This window comes from Chamaea fasciata, unplaced genomic scaffold (assembly GCF_029207755.1).
Source record: "Chamaea fasciata isolate MVZ Bird 193981 ecotype frontalis unplaced genomic scaffold, bChaFas1.0.hap1 SCAF_121, whole genome shotgun sequence".
Lineage (NCBI taxonomy): Eukaryota > Metazoa > Chordata > Aves > Passeriformes > Sylviidae > Chamaea > Chamaea fasciata.
Genome location: NW_027094206.1, coordinates 5,191 through 24,397, shown reverse-complemented (window position 1 = coordinate 24,397; position 19,207 = coordinate 5,191). Strand labels below are relative to the sequence as shown.

Sequence of the window (19,207 nt, the reverse complement as noted above, 5' to 3'; positions counted from 1 at the left end):
GCTTTTAGAGCTTCCAACCTCACCAGGGCACAGCAACAAGCAGCTCAAAGCCAGCGGGACCATTAAAGATGTTAAAAAATCAGAACTCCCAATATCAAATTTGAACCCAGTTAAAAAAAAAAAAAAAAAAAAAAGCACCGTGCCAGAACAGATCTATAAAGCACATTTCAGCAACAAGTTACAGCTGCTGCTGCGTATTTATAGCTTTGGGACCCGAAAAAAAAAAATAGAAACCAAAACACAACGGACTGGAAAGAGTAGAAAGGATTGGAAACAGCAAATTTGTCAATGTTTTCCCTGGCTGCTGAGTCGCTGCTGCTTTAGATTAGCCCTGTCCCCTGCAATTTGACAGTAGCGCCGTGAACCTGCAGCGCGCGGATCCCGGGCGAAGATAGGGGGAAAGGAGGGAGGAATTCAGGGAATGTTTTTCCCTGGGAGCGAGCGGGGAAGCGCGGCCGCGGGGACCGGGGGCTGCGGTGACAGCGTTAACACTTCCCAGAGCCGAGGACCCCGCCACTGGAATGGCATTGCCCACCCTGAAAGTGAGAAGGTAAAGTTTATTTTTTCTGCTTTTTTCCTCCCCTTTCTCTCATATACAGAAGGGATCAAGACCACCAAGAGCGGCCCTCTTTTTTTTTTTTCTTTCCTTTTTTTAATTTTTTTTTTTTTGCCATGATGATGTACAATTTGCATTTGTTAATAACAAAAAAAAAAAATCCTGCCTGAGGTCATCCACCTAGATTTGATTTTTTTTTTCTTTCTTTTTTTTTTCTTTAAACAGGAAACGTGTTTCAGATGTTTGGAGGTTCTAAAGTAAGGCTGCTAATCTCTCTCCCAATTTACCACGCACTGACAACCGTCAAACCTTTTCTGGCTTGAGGGCTGAGGGATTGCTTAATATTCTTATTTTTACATCATGCAAACCCCTTGCTCCCGCGATTTGCTTTGTAATTCCAAGGAAAACTGCCTGGGGAAGAGCAATCCAGAGACTCAGGAGCTGGTTGGGATCAGCTCTCCAAGGAGGACATTTGAGGGAAGGGTTGGCGGGGTTTGAACATGGAGTTTGGGGTTGGCTGAGCTTGGAAAATGAAGCTTTCCACTTCCCAGTGCCTCGGAATAAATCTGCATTTTCCAGGTTTCCTTAGATCAAATAACATAATCAGCGTTTCCAGGTTCCCTTCCCGCTGCCAGAACTGCGCACTTGGAATTCAGATAATCGCTGGTTTTCTTTCCTTCATTTAACTTCCATAGGAAAGCCTGGTGATATTTCATTAATATTCCCCAGGAATTCCTCTCTGGGCATTGCAGGTGATGCCTGAGACTCCGGGAAAGGAGGATACCCGGGATTTCTGCCTGGGTTTGGCACTGGGGCAGCCACGATGTGGGTTTTCCCAACAGTTATTCCCACTTCTCACCTGGAATTTATTCCAGTTTCTGCTGTGCTGTTTATTCCCATTTCTCATCTCAAATATGTACCAGATTTTTGTGTTTTTTAAAGAGCCCAAACCCAGTTCATGATATTCAACGGGCATGAGGATAAAATTCAATTAGTGAAACGCTTCATTTAAAAAACAATTAAATTGACAGCTAAATTTTTTCGGTTAATTGTCTTGTCTTGCAGATAAACCGTGTGGATTCCAGTGCAGATTTATCTCGAAAAAATGCTGAAGGATCATTCTAATATTTTATTAAAATCTATTCTTTTGAGAATATTGCTGGACTATGGATTTATAATTTTAATAACAATATACTAGGATGTGAAAAATCTGTGCAGATCCGAGTGCTAAAGGAGAAGGTTTTTTGCTATTCCTGCAAGGGCAAACTGAGCCCCAGAAAATATTTTTCCTTCTGAATTAAAACAATCATTTTCTGAGTTACTTTGTAACCCCTAATAACTGACAGTTTTTCTTTCTAAGCCTTCCAGAAGCAAAACCTGACTTCTGACCTGGACTGCAAAGGCAGCGCTAATCCAGCGTTAAAAATCGATGCTAAACTTACACAGGATTAAAAATAATTTGAAAGAAATTGGTTTTATCTTCAGCATTTTGGCAACCTCAGAGTATGCCCTGCCTTGGTTCTACAAAAAGCTTTGCACTGAAAATACAGTTGGATGTTATAAAGATAAAATACAAAAATACAAAGTATTTTCTGGTGGCATAAACAGGGTTCATTTTTTGTGTGATGATAATTTGGGTTGTTCATAACAAAGGTGAAGAGCAAAACTATGAAAGATGTTTAATCCCCATTTTTAGGTTAAATATTGGCTGCTTTGCATCAGGAAAAGTGCGCCACAAGCACGAGACTGACACCCAGTCTATGAGCAAAAATACCCTCATTTAATCTAAAACATGGATTTTTGGAATTTTATTAATTCTGTCAACAAATTACCTGGTTCTTTTTAAAATAAAAAATAAAATAAAATAAAAAACAACAAATTTTGCCAGCCATTTCCAGATAAAAATGACACCCCCTGATTCCGGGCACATCACCTGTAACAAACAGGGGGAGTTCGCTGATGGCCACAAATATATCGGAAAAAATTGTGTAAACCAAAGGCAGGGATATTTTCCAAGAGAGAAACACCTGGAAGGTGTAAATCAAAACTCTTGTAAACACGTCAGGGGGAACATACGGCAGGCACAGGGCTGGCTGTGCATCCCAGCCCACGGAGCTTTGGAAATCCGAACGGATAAATCGGGGATCAACCGCGGGCTGATAAACAGCTCTTGGATGGAAAGGAGAGATCCTCTGCCCCTGCAGAGACAGCAAAAGATGGATTTGGTAGGTTTGGAGAAATCCAGGAGGTCATTCACAATAATGGGATTTAAAAAAAAAAAAACAACAAAATTGCTGCTCGAAGAAATATTGAAAGTCGAGCTCATGGGGCTTTGTGATTTGTTCAAATCAGCAGAGAAATTAATAACTTTAATAATTTGTTTATTTCCTTAGAAACACTTTCCAAGCATTTATTTCCCCAGTTTAACCTTCCTAATTGTCAATGAAATATAAAGATCTCTCTAACACCTACATGATATTTAACATCTATGTTGTGTTTTGCCTCTGCATGATATTTTACATCTACATTATTTTCACATCTAAACTGTATTTTACATCCACATTGTATTTTTACCTAAATTGTGTTTTACATCCACATTGTATTTTTTATCTACATTGCATTTGACATCTACATTGTATTTTCTACCCAGGTTTGATTTTCTATTCACATCATATTTCACAGCTGCATTTTACACCTAAATTGTATTTTCTATCTACGTTGTCATTTATATCTACATCGTATTTCACATCTATGTAATGTTTTACATCTACACTATATTTCACATTATATTCTACATTTACGTTATATTTCACATCTCCCTTGTATTTTACACCTACACGTTATTTATCATCTATGTTATATTTAAATTTCCATGACCAAAAGCTCACAGTGAAGCCAAAGGGACAGAGGAAGAAATCTGGGGGAGCAGATTGCTGAAAAACCTGTGTGCTGAAAAAAAAATCCCTAAAACTGGGATTTTCCCTTTTGGACTGAAAGAAACCCTATTAAAATCCTATCTTCTGGAAAGCGTCAGGGAGGCAGGAGATTGGTAAACATTATAAAAACAACCCCCCATAAAATTTTTATTGCTTTACATTTCTGTACATTTTACGGCTGGCGCGGGGGGAAAGGAGCGACAGCGATTTCTCTGCCTCGAGAACAGGCAGGAACTTTTTTCCCCCCTCACTTCGTGCTCATCCAAATAAATAAAGATGTTTGAAGCCTGTTCATTCCTCAGGCATTCGGGGGAATGGTTCCACGCTCAGAAGGAGCCAAGGAAAAGCTGAAGGCTAAATGAACCTCACGATGTTAATCTGGGTGTTATAAACAACTATTGTCCTTTTTGGACACTACAACATCTTTTTGCAACGTGTTTCGTTTCATATCCACGTGTTTTCTGATTTCCAAAAACACAGTGAGAATTATGAACCCTTGGAATAATCAACTCTTGGTAAAATTATTAAGCCAGGGATTTAAAATTTCTCCCCAAAATCCAGTGTAGACGCTTGCTTCCTGAGGAAGTATTTTTAGCTTCTGAACGAAACAAGTCATGGATTAAAAAAAAAAAAAGGGTAATTGTGCTTGCAAGTAAGTATTTAAATATTTACATGTGAAATATATTTGCTGCCAGCTTCTGTTAGCGAGAAGAAAAGTAATTTGGGAAATTACAACCCTTCCTATTTCCCACATTTTTTAGGATAATAAATGCGGGGCTGAATTTAGCATGCCCTGGAGCTCGGCTGGCCGGAGTCGAAGGCAAAGACGGAGCCCAGGATAATTCATGGAACAAAAGATGCTGCTGGGGAGGGAGGTCTGCAGAGCTTGCGAGGTGCTGGGGGCAAAGATGAGTTTTCTTTGGGCTGGGAAGTGCCTGGATCACCTGGAGCAGCTGTTCCCAGCATGTGGGACCAGGCTGTGGCCACCGGCCCAGCCGATTCCTCATGCGCTGACCTCCAGATACGGTGGGTCTGCTCATCCTCACGAGTTGGCAGGCTCAGGGCCTGAGTCATGTCCCCCAAATCCTCCAGCAGGGCAGCACGTGGGGATGATGTTTGGGGTCACGGATGGGGCCTTTCCCTGTGTCCCAGCCCACACTCCGTGTGAAGCCATGCCGGGAAATCCAGGACGCGCTGAGGCGTCAGAGGGATGAGTAAGAAGGGGGAGTCATGAGGCCAAGGGGAGATGATGATTCCTGTAGATCCCAGCCCTGGGCCAGGACATCACCCCCAGCACCTTCTGCAGGTGTCACAGGTGGCCACCCCTCCCCGCACATTTGCACAATTGCTAAATTATTTTTTATTATTGCTATTGTTTTTCTCTTGACCTCCTTGGCGTTTATATAGACAGGGGTTTCCAAGGGAAATTTCCGCCTCCTGAGCAGAACGAGGAAGATTTGAAACCAAGGGGGTGTTATGGGTCCCTCCTCGTGAGAATCTTCACATTTTTCAGATGTCAACAAGCCACCAAGGTGTCATCCAAAACGATGTATCAGGTGTCCAGGCCACACCCCACCATGTGCTCAGCACAGGGACTCTCTGTGACCTGAGTCACCACCACTGTCACATGAAGTGAAGTGATTTTGGTAATTCCTGATGCTTCCTTGGGCTTCATTACAGTTCTGAGGGAGCTCAGTCTTGCTTAGGTCATTGCCCAGAGCCTTGAGCTGCTTGCAGCAGTTTCTCCTTCTCTAAGATGTGGGACAGACGTGAGATGGGACCCTCCCATGTGACTAGAGGATAAATGTTTGGTGAGACCCTCTCATGGGAGCTTCAAGGAGAGCTCAAAGTGTTATCCACATTATAATCCAAACCTGGGAAGAGCAGATTCTGTTTTATCCAGGGAAAATGTTTCTTTTCTTATCCCCACCCCAATCAGCCTACTGGGCTCCTGCTGGTGGCCAGAGGGGACATTCCCGTAGGCCAACAAGCCAACTTCTCTGTTTTTAGCCCTTAGTTCTTAGAATCCCAGGATCATTGAGGTTGGAAAAGCCCTCCAAGACCACCAAGTCCAACCTGTGCCTGATCCCCACCTCATCACCAGCCCAGAGCACTGAGTGCCACCTCCAGGAAATCCTGGGACACCTCCAGGGACGGGCACTCCAAACTTCCCTGGGCAGTTCCCATCCCTGAGCCCCCTTTCCATGGGGAAATTCCCACTGCTGTCCACTCTGAGCCTCCCCTGGCCCACCTGAGGCCGTTCCCTCTCCTCCTGTCCCTGTTCCCTGGGAACAGAGCCCAGGCTGTCCCCTCCTGTAAGGGAGTTGTGGACACCATGAAGGTTCCCCCTGAGCATCCTTTGTCCCTCAGCTGCCCCTCACAGGATGGACTCTTGGTTCTCCTCTCCAGTGATCCGATCCCACGGTCTGGACCTTCTTTCCTTGGGATGCCTCACTGGATTCCCGCAGCCGAAATCCACACTGACTGAACAACCCTGATGACACACTCTGTGGTCACGTCTGCTCTCTCACCTTCCTCGTGTGACGGAAGGGAAAAACCCCAGAGCCCTCCGCGATGACGCTCGGCTGCTGTTGGTTTAACCGGGTTCGGGTAAATCCCTTCTCCTGCGAATGCTCACCGGGGCAAGCTGTCCCTTCCTGAGCTTGTGCAAATAAAACAAGGATGCCAACATGACTACAGACGCTGTCAGTGTGTGGCTCATCCTGATATCAAGTTTCGTTCCGTAACTCAGTTTCAATTTTTTTGCAGCGTTTAATAGATGCTGTTGTGGTTTTTTAGTTTTTGGGGTTTTTTTTTATCCCCAGTCTTTTTATGCCACCAAGGGAAGCCAGCAGCTTTGCTCCCTTTTTTTTTTTTAGCTCCCAATATTATGTTATTATTATTAGTTCCCAATTTACAGGATTTTATAATAGAGGTTTTTGGGCAAAACTTGGCACTGTTAAAATCAGTGACCACTTTCCCCCTGCCTTCAGTCAGGCTGGAATTTCACTCTCCCTGCTTTACCTTTCCTTGGTTGCTCCCAGTGTGAAAAGTTTTGGTTGGGAATTCACCAAAGCCAGAAAATCAGCCTGACTCTGGAAATTGTATTATTTACTTTGAAGCACGTTATGTTTCCATTTTGCTATAAATATGGATGAAGTGAAAATCTGCTGTTTTGGATGGCCTGTCACTCCAGTAGCAGTTCCAGCAGGATTTCTCTCCAACCCATGGAAAATCATCCTGGGGATGGTGGGCACAGCCCTGGGAGGTGTCAGCACATCCTTTGAGTGCCTCTGCAAATTCAGTGGGAGCTTAAAATTACTCTGACAGAAAAAAAAAAAAGGAATAAAATCTGACTTCTTTTGAGAGCAAGTGGAGTGTGTGTCCCACAGAGAGGAAAAAACAGCAGCAAAAATTCAGAAAGATGACAGAAATTTGTGTTTTCAGCAAATCCCTTTAATTGCAGCGTGCGTTCATATGAGATGTGTTTAGGTATTGGGTCTGGAGTCAAAGCTTAGAGTGGAAGGATTTTATTTCAATTCATATTTAAATGAGGCAACACAGAAGATGAGCAGAGAAATCACGCTGGTAAGGGAAGAAAACCAGAAAATAAATGTAAGCTGTTTGCACTCAGCTTCCTGGAAGGGTTTTGTAATATCTTAAGCCCTTGTTTATTCGAATTAAAATGCACCTGATCCTTGGATACGCAGAGCAAGCCAAGTCCTGCCCTCCCCAGCAGCACTGGCACATGTAGAGCAGGGCCCTGCCCTGGGTCTGTATCCATCAAGGGTTGGAAGAGTCCTTGGAGACCCCTGGGAGGGATAACGAGGGGCTTTAATTCACTTCCACACCTCCCCAGCCCCTCACTGCAACCTCTGCCCCTGAGAGCACTGAGGAAAGAGGTGACTTCCCAATCCTCACCTCCTGGATGCTCCCTGATGATTCCCAGGACATTCTTTTGGAAGTGGGGGTCACCTTTCCCAGCCAAATCCTGCCCTGCTGCCCAAGGGCTGGGATTGAGCAGCACTCATGCTCTCAACGTGCAACCTAGCCTGGAGTATTTTATTCTGGTTTCAAAACCTCAGTTTTATAGTGTAAATTCCCAACACGTAAAGAACAGAGGGAGTGTGAGGAGACTCGGTCCTTTTCCATGTGTTTTCTCCCCGCTGCAGATGCAGGAACACTCTTCTGAACGCTTGAGGCTCTGCCGACATCTCCATGAGAAGTTGCTGTTTACAGATCTGTCAGAGATTCGGCTTTGGTGATGTAACGTTGGCAAATGTCGCATGGACCTTCCCTGACACTGCTTTTCTAGCAAATGGCTCTTTTTCTCTGCCGTGACTTGGAAAAAAAAGAAGGAGTTTGAAAGGATCCTGAACCTAAAAAACCATCTGAGTTTTGTTCAGTGATTCAGTTTGATAAAATATCTGACCTCCCACTCCAGAGTTATCTCCTGGATTTGCTCCTCCAGTGCTCTCACTTCAAGGAAAAAATCTCCTTTATTAGATATTATGAAACCCTGATTAAAAGTAGAGTTAGACCAGAATTCTCTGCTGTATTTATAGGATGGCTGAAGGTCTCAGGATGAGCAGGGATTTTTAGGAAGATCTTAGGTATCACAAATTGTGACTTAGCAGGGAGAAAAAATATTCCAAAGAAGGGAAAGACACCTGCAAAGGTCAGAGGGAGGAATTCAGCTCTGGAGCTGGAAAAATCAGGTGAATTTAAGGAAAAGGAGAAAAGGAGAAGCCAGGAGAGCAGGAAGGGGAAAAAAAAAACCTAAAATTGTGAGCAGGAGGATTTCTCTTAGAGTTTTGCATCTCTTCTTTTAGAGGACAAGTCAGGGAAGTGGGGAAGACACTCTGGATTTCCAGGAAGCTTCTCCAGCCCACAAAATACCTCCCACAGTTTTCCCATCTGGTATCAATATTCCCTTCGTGTTTTAGGAGCTGCCTCAGGAGATGCCACAGCCCAGATGTTTCCAGCCCTGGCTGGGGGAGGCAGAGGTGGGGGACAGGTAACTTTTCACTCCTGCTTTTCCACCGCTTTGCTGGTGTCACCTCTGCCACCTCACCCTGCCCCGGGTCATTGCTGGAAAATCATCCAAGGGCTTGGAGAGAGAAAGAGGAGAATCTGGGAATGGAAGGGGTGCCTAATTCATTAAAGATGTGTGTCGTTAATTAAGGGCACACGGGATGAGTGTCCTGCAGAGATTTTATGAGATTGAAATCTTATGTGAGGTTGCCCTGACTGAGCTCTGCAAAGGGGGACCAGGTTTGTGGCGGAGGGAAACTCTCCCCCACGGCAACGATTTTGTGGATTGCCCACAAAATGCAACCCAAGGCCAAGAGAAATTCCTTGGTTTAGACCATCTGAGCCTGTAAATGAGCTGTCAACTTCCAAAAATGCACTAATTTAGCCCACAAAAATGTGCACTGAGCAATCGAGGAAGAGGAGGAGAACACCTCAGAGGTTGGTTTGGAGCACATGGAACCAGCTGTGTCTGGAAAAGTGGGATGACGCTGCTCCAGCAGCATCCAGAGTTCCTCCTTTGGGGAAGAAATTTTAAATCTGGGAGGGGCCAGGTGGAGATGCTGAGGTCTCCAATTCTCATCTGAGTTGTCAGAGAGGCTCGGACTTGGTTCCTGAAGAACAGGGCTCAGATTTCTCTGTAGAGATCAACGCAAGAGTTTGTTCATCCTTTTTTTTTCTCAGATGAGGGGAAAAAACATAACCCTCCCAAAAATTTCTGGGGGTTTTGCTGGATCTGGCCACCACCAGCAAATTTGGCATGAAGCAGGAGCTGGTCCCTGCATCCAACCTCTCCCTCTTTACCTGTGTGAGGAAAATCTCATCAAGCCCTCCCGTGTCATTCCTCTCCCAAGCAGGAAAGGTTCCCTGGACACTGTCCAGAGCTGAACTCACTTGGCTCTGACATAAAAAACAACCAGCCTGGGCTCCAATTTTATTTACCACTCAAGCTCACTCTCCTTAAAAAGCACATTACACTGGGTTTCTGGCCAGTTATCCAATTTTTTTAAAAAATTGTCATTATTTTCTCCAGCTCATCAGTCCTGGCAAACAGGAAATCCATTATTCACAGCAAAGCAAGGGGGAGATGGAAACACGTCCTTGTCGCTGCTCCAGCTGTGTGTGGGGTGGAAAAGGACTCACTGAGACTTGTTCATAATTAGTCCTTTGCCCTGTAATGATCTTGATGAGAAAAAATTGCCTTGAAATAGCTTTTGTTGATGTGGATCTTGGTGATTTAAATACGATGGCGCAAATGAAGGGAGATGGAAAATTGTAGGGTTGGGTTTACGAGTGATCTCTGAAAATATCAAGCGTCATAATTTCACCACTTAAGAATTGTAAAAATCCACTTTTTCCAGGCTTGAAGTGTCCAAGACCCAGGAGAGGAAAAGCGTGTGCTTCTGGGAAGTGATGCACATATCTTTCCTCCCCTGTGTTGCAATAAGCTCATTCCTCTGGCATGGCAGGGGCTGCTCCAGGGGCATCACACCTTCAAATGCACTTCAAACACCTGAAAGTTGAGTATTTTCCTTCATCCCCCTGCTGCTCCCTAAGCTAAGAGAAGAAAAAAAGAAAAAAAGAATCCTGGATAAATACATTTGTGACAAATGCAGGTTGACTCCATTGGAGGAGTCCAGCAGAGAGTGGACATCTGAGGAAGGAAGAGAACCCACAGAAACGGGGAATGTTCAAATCCAGCCTGTGACCCATCCCAGAGCACTGAGTGCCACATCCAGGTGTTCCCTGAACATCTCCACGGATGGGGACTCCACCAGCTCCCTGGGAAGCCCATTCCAATGCTTAACAATCCTTTCCAAAAAAAAAAAATTCTTCCTGAATTGTTCAGAAAATTTACTTTGGGTGTTGCTGCCCATTCCAAATTGGTGCTGGTGGGGTAAGAGAAATGGGACAGTAAAGGACAACTCTTCATGAAAATCTCCCATAAAATTCCACCCCTTTGCTGGCTGCCTGCTGGGCAGGATTTTCCTTCAACTTTCTGTGTTTCCAAAGGAGAGTTTCTCCATGTCTCCGCGTTTTCCTGGTGCTCTAGGGAAGATGCTGGCATAGGAAGGAGGAAAACAATTCTCTTCCCTCTGCGAGTGGCCTTTCCATGGTGAGCTCATGCTCTTCCCAAAAGTGCGTGCTCACTGCTGCTGGGCCATGGCCAAAGGCAGCCTCCCCTCTCCTTCTGGAGGTGGCAACAATGCACATGTGTCATTTCCTGACCCCAGTGGAAATTTCAGGATTGATATTCATGGCCGAAAAAAAACCAACCCAAAAACCCAGTTGGAAAATCAACGCCCACTCCCCTCAAAAAAATTCCACCTTCCAGATTGCTTCACTTCTCAGTCCAGTGCCTCAGCACCTCCTGCTCTGCAGTGCCAAGGCCATGTCCTCCTCTCTGATGACTCAGCCTCACGTTGTCCTGCTGGTCCCCGAGGGAGGGGATGCAGCTGGCGCGGCGGCGGCGACGGTGGCGGCTCAGGGACGTCTCACGTTCCCCACCTCTTGCCCTCAGCACCTCGTGGGGCTCTCCAGGGAATTGTTCCGAGTGTGACAACAAATCTGGAACCCAAAATAATCCCTAAGTTATCAAAAATACATCAAGGCAGGGCCGTATGTCCGCGGGGCACCGTGCAAAGAGGCGCATCTGAAATCCAAATTTCCCTGAGGATCTTTCCTCTTCAAATGTGCACTCACTTGAGGGCAAATCTGCTTCAACGAGGCACAGCCTTTGGGATTTTGAAAATAAGGGAAATCTCCATCTGGTTGTCCGTTTCCCTGCTGGAATTTCTTCGGGAAAAGAGTTTTGTGTGTGGTTGTTTCGGGGCACTGCGCTCTCCTGGAAACGCTCCATGCAGTAGGAGCCTGGAGAAGGAGAGCTTGAATCCCTTCCAGTCACTCTATCTTGTGTTGCTGCATTTTGGCAAACCCCAGAACAAATGAGTGGCAGAGGCAGATAAACAAGCTTAAGGTAAACACTATCTGCATCTCTCTCCCCTGATTTATAACCTACGTGCATCGCTGAAAAAATTTTACCACAGTGCTTGGAGTAACATTATTAGGAATGTAACTTCTTAGGAAAACTCAGCCTGTTTTTAGCCCAGACATGCAATTAGGGGAATTAGTAACATGATACGTCATCCCCAGGAACACACTGATCCAGTGGGCAGGAACCTCATGCAACCCTCTGGAAGGCAGAGCTGCTCCCAGCATATGTGAGTAGCTCTCACAATCCTCATTCCCGCTGAGGAATTTTGCTCTGAGCCAGTGCAGGGCCTGTTCTGAGCACTCTGAGGATGAGGCCATGGAGCAGCCTCCTTTTTCTGTGAGAAAAAAGGGGAATAAAATTGGCTCCAAAGTGTCCATGCAAAGCAAAGTGTGAAGAATCTGTAGTGAAAAGAAGGTGACCTTGTAATTCTTGTAATTCCCGGCTCATGTAGGTGAGATCAGGGTTCGAGTCATGCTCCTTGTGCAGATTTTTTGGGTGTTTAGGTGTGAGGACTGGCAGGGAAGCTCAGCATGAGTTTTGGATGGGGCGTGGAGATGAATGGCAGTGCTGGGTTTGGAGAGCAGCACGGTGGCTTTGGAATATTTCTGAAACATTAATAAATCACACCTGAAACAAACTGCAGCAAACCTTGGCACATCCTCCTCTTTTTTGACCAAAATGAAGGGGTAAAATCTTGGGAAGACAGGGAAAAGAGAGCATTGACTCTCCTGCAGCTCCTGCCACCACCATGCAGGATCATCTCCCTAAACTCTTCAGCTCCTCCACACTGCCATCAGCCTGCAACCATGAAAAATTACAGAAAAAAAGGCCAAATATCTCCATCCTTTCTTCCCTCCAAGACTTCCAGAAACTCCAGCTGAATTTTACAGATTCGGGAGGCTTATGGCTGGCTTGCTTAAGCCGGAGTCCGAATTCTCGGTGGCTGAACCAATCCTCAAGACGAGGCTTTGAGGTTTTGTATTGCTGGCAACGATCTTTGCTTTTGGTTTTGTTTCATTTCAGGCTCGTGGTGCTGCTGGATGAGGAGCTGATCCTATGTGGACCTACGTGAGGACAGCTGAGAGGATTGGGGTCTTCCCAGTAATCACTACAAATAATAAAGAAATCCCACAGAAATGCTGGAAAATATGAAAAGGTCAATGAAGCAGGGGAAAAGAGCCATTCAATCCTTTTGGGTTGGTTTGGTTTTTTTTCTCCCCTTAAGGAATAATGCATTATCTGGAAATCCCACTTTATAGCTTGGAATTTGTTTTTGTGTTGGTGTCTTTCAGTCACTGAATAAATTGTGACCGCAGAAATTGGACACCAAAGAAACAGCAGTGGGTGGCAAATCTCTCTCTCGCCACAAACATCCTTCCATCCTTGACAGTCCAGACTGAAAACGTTTTGTTGTTGTTGTGCATCTAATCTTCGAGCAGGCTGAGGGAGAAATGACCAATTTGATGGGGTTTTGATCCCAAAATGTTGCTGAGTTCTCGTCCCCCAAACGTTGATGGGATCACTGCTGTGTGAAATACCCAGGGATGTTCTGGTCCATGGGAATGGTTGTGGTTCCTCTCTGTTACTCAGATTTGAGAGCACTGTTGGTTTCCCTCTTGTGGGATTCCTGCAGGGTTGGAGCTTCCTGGCCAAAGATGGGTTCCTCATCTGCTGGACCTGCCTGAAGAAGGTGAAGTGCAAAGCCACTGCATTTTTGTTAAACTTCAAAATTTTGGCTGAAAATATCCCAGTCAGGGAAATGCTTCTGCACAGTGAGGATCCATATCCCCCCGCCCCAAACACGGATTTGTACCTGCAGCCATGCACAGCTGCTCTATTCACCACATTTATTTCTGAGCTCTTGCACCACAAACTGTGGCAGGGAAGACCCTTGCCAGGCATCCCCCCAACCCCCGGCGTGCTCCAGCCCTGATTTGTGTCAGGATTCTTGCAAGGCATGAAAACATCATCCAAGCAGAGCCACTTGTAGCTCTGCTGGCTCTGCTGCCTGCCCAAAACCTCTCCTTTTTTACTCCCACCGCCATTGGCTCCTGCACAACATCAAGGCTTGTCCTTGGGAAAGCTGCTGCAGAATAAAAAAAGCTACTGCAAACACCAGTTTGTGACAGGGGCTGTGATCCAGCCCTGCTTCCATGAGCTGTGTGCAATCCCAGCGGGTTTTGCTGCAAACGTCGGATAATACGAACCTGATCTGAGGCTAAAAGGAAGCAGCTCAGTGGGGGCCAAGTGTGGATGACTGAAGGGGAAATAACTTCCCAGGGCATGAGGCTGCTGTTGCTTAATTTGGGATTTTACTGGAGGTGGAGACATTTCATTTGAAATTTGTCCGTTCCTCTTGATTCGAAAAGGCTCGTTTTCCCCTGGCTTCTCTTTGTGGCTTTTGTGCCGAGTTCAAAATTGAATCTGGGTGGTTAAAAATGTAACGGGATATGTGCTGTCCTCAGCTCTTCCCTTGCAGGCTCTCCTGCATCCCCTGGAATTCATGGTAAGAATAGTTTTCAGTTTAAGAACAACTCTCTGCAGTCATTTCTGCACGTAATTCCAAAGTGTGTTAGCCCAGCTCTGCAGCTGCTGGAATCCCTCTTCCTTAGCAAAACTTTGGATTTTCCCAGCTCTCAGGTAGTTATTTCTATTTTTTCTATCTAACTCCCTTGTAGTTATTTCTCTTTTTTTTTTATTTTTTGGATGACAGGCAGTTAAATCTGGTACAATAATTTATTTTTCCAGGTGAAATGACGCCTTTATGGCCCCCCAGCTGAGTGGGAAGTCTGCCCCTCAAGCACAAAAGGTTTACCACTATGACATCCCTGGTTGTTTTAGTAACCAGATTAAATCACAATAATAATTTCAAATATCACAATATGACGAAAAAAACCCCCCACAGATCTGATTCATAGCTCTGTGGAGCATGGAAAAGGCTGGAATTTTTACACCAACCAATGGAATAACTTGATTGAGTTGTCTAAAATATTTAACCAGAAACTCTCCTTGGTCTGGTGTAAGTGCTGTGAATTGCCTTAGGGAAGCATCTCCAACCAGCAGAAAATACCATTAAGTCAGGATTTTTTCCAGAAAGTTCCATCTTCTTCCCTTTTCCTTTTTCTCCTCCCATCTGGGACGAGGGCAGAGCTGAGGAGTGAGCCCTGGGATGCTCGGGGTGTGATGTCTCCTTCTTCAAAGAGGCATTTTGAACACAGCCCGGCCCGGTTGGCAAAGGCGTCTCTGCTCTCACCCTCCTCCCACTCTGCTGCCAGGAGAGCTCTGTGGAAGGTTCCAGCACCAACAGCCTGAGTCTGAGGGCTGACAGCTCCCACCAGGCAGGAAACAACCCTAATTACCCCAAATACCCAAATTACCCTTGCCAGCACCACACTGGGCTGCTCTGCCTCCCTCATGTCCCAGGGGACAGTAGGGACATCGTGGTCCCCACCCCACATCCCTTGCCATCCCTGGATTCCAACATCCCATTTTGACAGAGGTGTGGAAGAGCTCTGTTAATTCCCCTGCCAGTTCAGCCCTTTTTGTTGTTGTTTTCCATGAGAACAGGATATGTTTATCTAGCTTTGATTTCTTTTTTTTTCTTTCTTTCTTTCTTTCTTTTAATTTTCCCTTTGTAGCTGAATGAACTGATTATTGCTTTCATCTGCTTCCCTCCGCAGGGTCAGCTGAAGCCCAAATAATCAGATGGGATGTGAGTGTGTGTGTGGATTTGTAATTAATAGGTTGCATACTGAGAGATGTGGGGTCCCGAAAGAATGTGTAAAGAGAAAACGATCTCAAACTTGATCCTGATTTTGGTTCAGCCTCAACAATTTCCTGCAGAGTAGAAGCGGTGAAATAATTTGGGGCAGATCAAACCAAACCCTGATTCTCTCCTGCTTCTCGTGCCAACTGTCATCCCCTTAAGATGTGCTTTTCTCCATCTGGTGATTTTGGCTTCCCTGTGCTCCTTGTAAGTCTTTGGACCTTTTGCTGAAATGTTTGTGAGATGACTCAGAGGAACAAACAAAACAGGCAGGACCTTCATGGAGCCGAGCACAATGCTGGCAGTAAATGGAGCTGGCTGCACCAGAGGGTTTCATAGAGGAAAACCCAAAGGAGGATAGATAATTCAGCAAACGATGTTTTACTTGAATTTTTTTTTTTTAAATTTTTAATATATTTTTTTTTTTAGAGAAATCAGAACTGTTTTCCAGCAAAGCCCCAACTTCTCCACGTTTTCACCAAAACAAACGGAAAGCAGGTGCGTGCTGGAGGGATTTTTGGCTGGGACAGAACAGAGAATTGCACATGGGCTTTCCTGTGAGAGTTAGCACTTCATGGGCTCGGGTTTGTTTCTGTCAGTGCAAGTTTTGCTGTTCCCTTCAAAGAGAGCAGGCACAGCTCTGGACTCATGGTATTCCTTAGGGAGGAGAGGGTGAGACGTGCAGAGGCAAGGTTTTCTGGTAGCCTGTGTATTTTAAGACTTGTCACGGTCCCATCCAAATCTGGATGCAAAATGGTGCTCGGCTTTTGCTCCACAAAACAGAGCTTTTACTCCATAAAATAGAGTTTTTACTGCATAAAATAGAGCTTTTCCTTCATATTTCTGGAGAGAACAGGAAGCAAACGTGATCCCATTTTCCAGCAGTCCTCTGCCACCCTTTTTTTGGCAGTGGTTTGGGTTTGGCTTTGCTGATTCCAGGCTGGGTTTTGCCGTGGTGGTGGTGGAAGGTGGTGCCGCTCTAAGCCATGTGGGTTTTCCCACGGGTAGGAAGCTTCCTCCTGGGAATTCCTCCCTGTAAAAGACCATTTCGCCTGTAAAAGACCATTTCCACTGATATCCTATCAAAGACCAAATTTGTCCTGTAAAAGACAAAAATTTCCAATCGTTTTCCGCAGGAAAAAGACAAAACGGACAAAATTTCCTATAGTGTTCCACAGGAACCCAGGGCATTTTTGCCTCCACCACAATCGCCTAAGGCTGCTAACCTGAAACTAGAGGTCGTATTTATTTATTTTTGGGACAAACCAGGACAGACTCAGATCCACGAGTTGGAAGATGAAGGATGGAGCATCCCAGGGCGGGCAGAGCTTTGTGCCAGTCCCTCCGCATCCTCCCTGGAGCACCTCCGAGGGATATCTGAGCCAACACATCCTAATGCACAGAAACCAGGAGTGTTCCAAGCCTCTCGTATCCATGCCCATAAAAGTCCAGCAATTCCATGAGAAATGCCTCACACATGTGCCTGCTTGGAGACAGGATGTGCCAGCTTTGGCACCCGGCGGCCGCTGCCTGACGTGGGCATTTGTCACCCCAGAGCCCGATTTGGGATGTGTTTATAGAAGCCCTAAAGCAAATGGGTTTTCCTCAGAGGGCACATGTGGGAAATGAGTTTGTAGAGGGGTACCCACAAGGGATAATATAAAATATAACACAAAATAATATAAAAAATAACATAAAAATTTGTTTTTCCCGGCATATTTTAATCAATGCTTTAAGGCATTATTAGCAGCATTGCGTGGCAAAAGCTGATGGGCCAAAAAACAGTTATAATGGGTTGTAATTAGGAAATAGTTTGGCTTCTGATTGTGATTATAACACCTGCACTGTCTCACCCTTCACATAAGACTGAAAATAGAATAAAAGTCTTTAAAAATGCCTCTCAGTTGCCCCATCTCTGGGTCAGGAAAAGGGATAATCCAACAGGGACACAGATGGAATATCTGGCAGTGCTGCCATGAAGGGACGTGGGATTTAGGAGCCCTGCAGAAATCCCCTTCCAAAATCCAGCCTCCCCCAGTGGCTTCCTGCAAGAAAAAAGGATCACTGCCCTTTTCTGTGTCAATCCTGTCCTGACCTGGCCATTCCTTGGAGGGGGATCACAGCTTTAATGTCCTTCCCACCAGGAAGAAGCAGAAGACCTGGCTCCCGGCCCTGGGAACCTTTGGGAAAATAGGCTGAGAAGAGCGAGGCTGAAATGCTCCAAAAGCAGAAAACGGCTCTGCTTTCCACTTTCCTGGGATGGGATTTATTGAAGAAAGCCCTGGGATGTGAGGAAAGAAGAGCTTTTGATGCTTTTGGAGGCTTGGAAGATATCTCAGCCGGGTAATGACCTGCAGGAGATCTGGCTTGGCCAGGTGAACGTGGGATTTTGTGTCCACCAGGGCAGGGAAATATCCCCGTTCCCACTCGTGCCATTCATCTTTTATTCCTGTGTTGCTCAGGAACTGGGTGAAGGTACCTAAAACTTCAAGTCAGGACCTAATAAACAACCACCAAACCATAAAGTGAGGTTGATTTTATCGTTGCTGCCATCCAGGCAGGTTCTAGAGTGACCCAAACCCCCCTTCCAAATCTGCTTCCACCTTTAGACCTTGTATTGTTTGGTAACATTGGACTATTGATAATCCCGGAATTTAGGCAGAATTCTTCCCATATGACATGTGGAAGAATTTACACGGATCCTGTTTGCCCCCTAAAACTTCAGCCATAAATATGAAAAATTTTTAAGCACGACAAAAACCCAACCAGATTTTCCAGCCATGTCCCCTAAGCCCCGGTGTGGATGCACGAAGTGATGCTGTAGATGAAGCAAAAAATCCCAAATTTGCCCGAGGAGGAGCAGAAATGCCAAAAAAAAGTTCAGATGTGACATTGAAATGCTGCTGGAGAGTATGTTATAACCCTGAACGTGTCTTTTCTACCCTTCAAGTTACAGAAATAGGAATATTTACAGGGCTTGATTGTTCTTGCTTTAGGCAGATTTATTGCTCTTCACTCCTGGGGGATCCAGGCAATTTTCCTGTGGAGAAATCAAAGGGAAGGAAGGCAAATCTGTGAGGGAAAAGCAGGCTGCAGTGAGCTCTGTCCATGTGCCAAAGTTTCTGCTTCTAAAGGCATTTTCCTGGTTGGATTTGGTGGCACGGGAAGGATTCCAGAGCCAGGGTTCCCATGTGGGACTGGGATGAGCTGGGATGCTGCAGGGAGAGAAAAAAACAGGAATTGTTTTGGGTTCTTTGGGTTTGGAGTTGCCTCTTGGGCTCTCCTGGGCTGGTTCTGCATGGTTTGCATCTTGCAGAGGATCCTGATCCGACTTTTTTGTGTCTTCATGGAATTACAGCACTTCTTATCCCTGAGTTCCTGGTGGAAACCCTCCCATCTGATAAGTGAATGATGTGAGCTCTTTCGCTTGGAAGGGTTTTTAAAAGCCCCAGAAAATCGTGGGTGCAGCCTCCAGGAATCAGATGAACTTTCCTTAAATGGGGAGTGAGCAAGAAGGAATGGGAAAGGCAAAAAACACCCCAGAAGTCGGAATGGAATCCGTAAGGTTTGGCCAAGGGGTTTGTAATTAGGGGGGATGACTCCAAGGTTCCAAACCGATTAAAAGCATCTCCTTCCCCCAGGAAGCTCCAGGACTGTGTCGAGGAGGATCAATGTGCAGTCAAACTGGGGTATAAAATCCTGAAAATAGCAGATCCAGGAAGGAAAACGTGCCAGACCGAGGGTTGAATGAAAGTGTTTGTGGAACAGAGGAACTTCCCTCCCTCATCCCCATCTGGACAGGAGAAACAGGTGAACTTTCAGGCTTGAAAGTTCTTTTCAGGAGAGTTTTGAGGCGTTTTTTGATTGATCCTTTTCGCCCTGAGTCATCAAAATGCCCCAAATCAGGAGCTGATCACCCTCAG

The 19,207-nt window shown here is 45.5% G+C and overlaps 1 long non-coding RNA gene across 1 annotated transcript; it reads left to right on the top strand.

The window, feature by feature from the left end:
- Nucleotides 1-225: 225 nt before the first annotated feature.
- LOC136304561 (uncharacterized) lies at nt 226-3,246 on the top strand. The gene is made up of 3 exons (XR_010724656.1): nt 226-550; nt 782-813; nt 1,622-3,246. It is a non-coding gene; the product is annotated as an uncharacterized lncRNA (long non-coding RNA).
- The last annotated feature ends 15,961 nt before the right edge of the window (nt 3,247-19,207 follow it).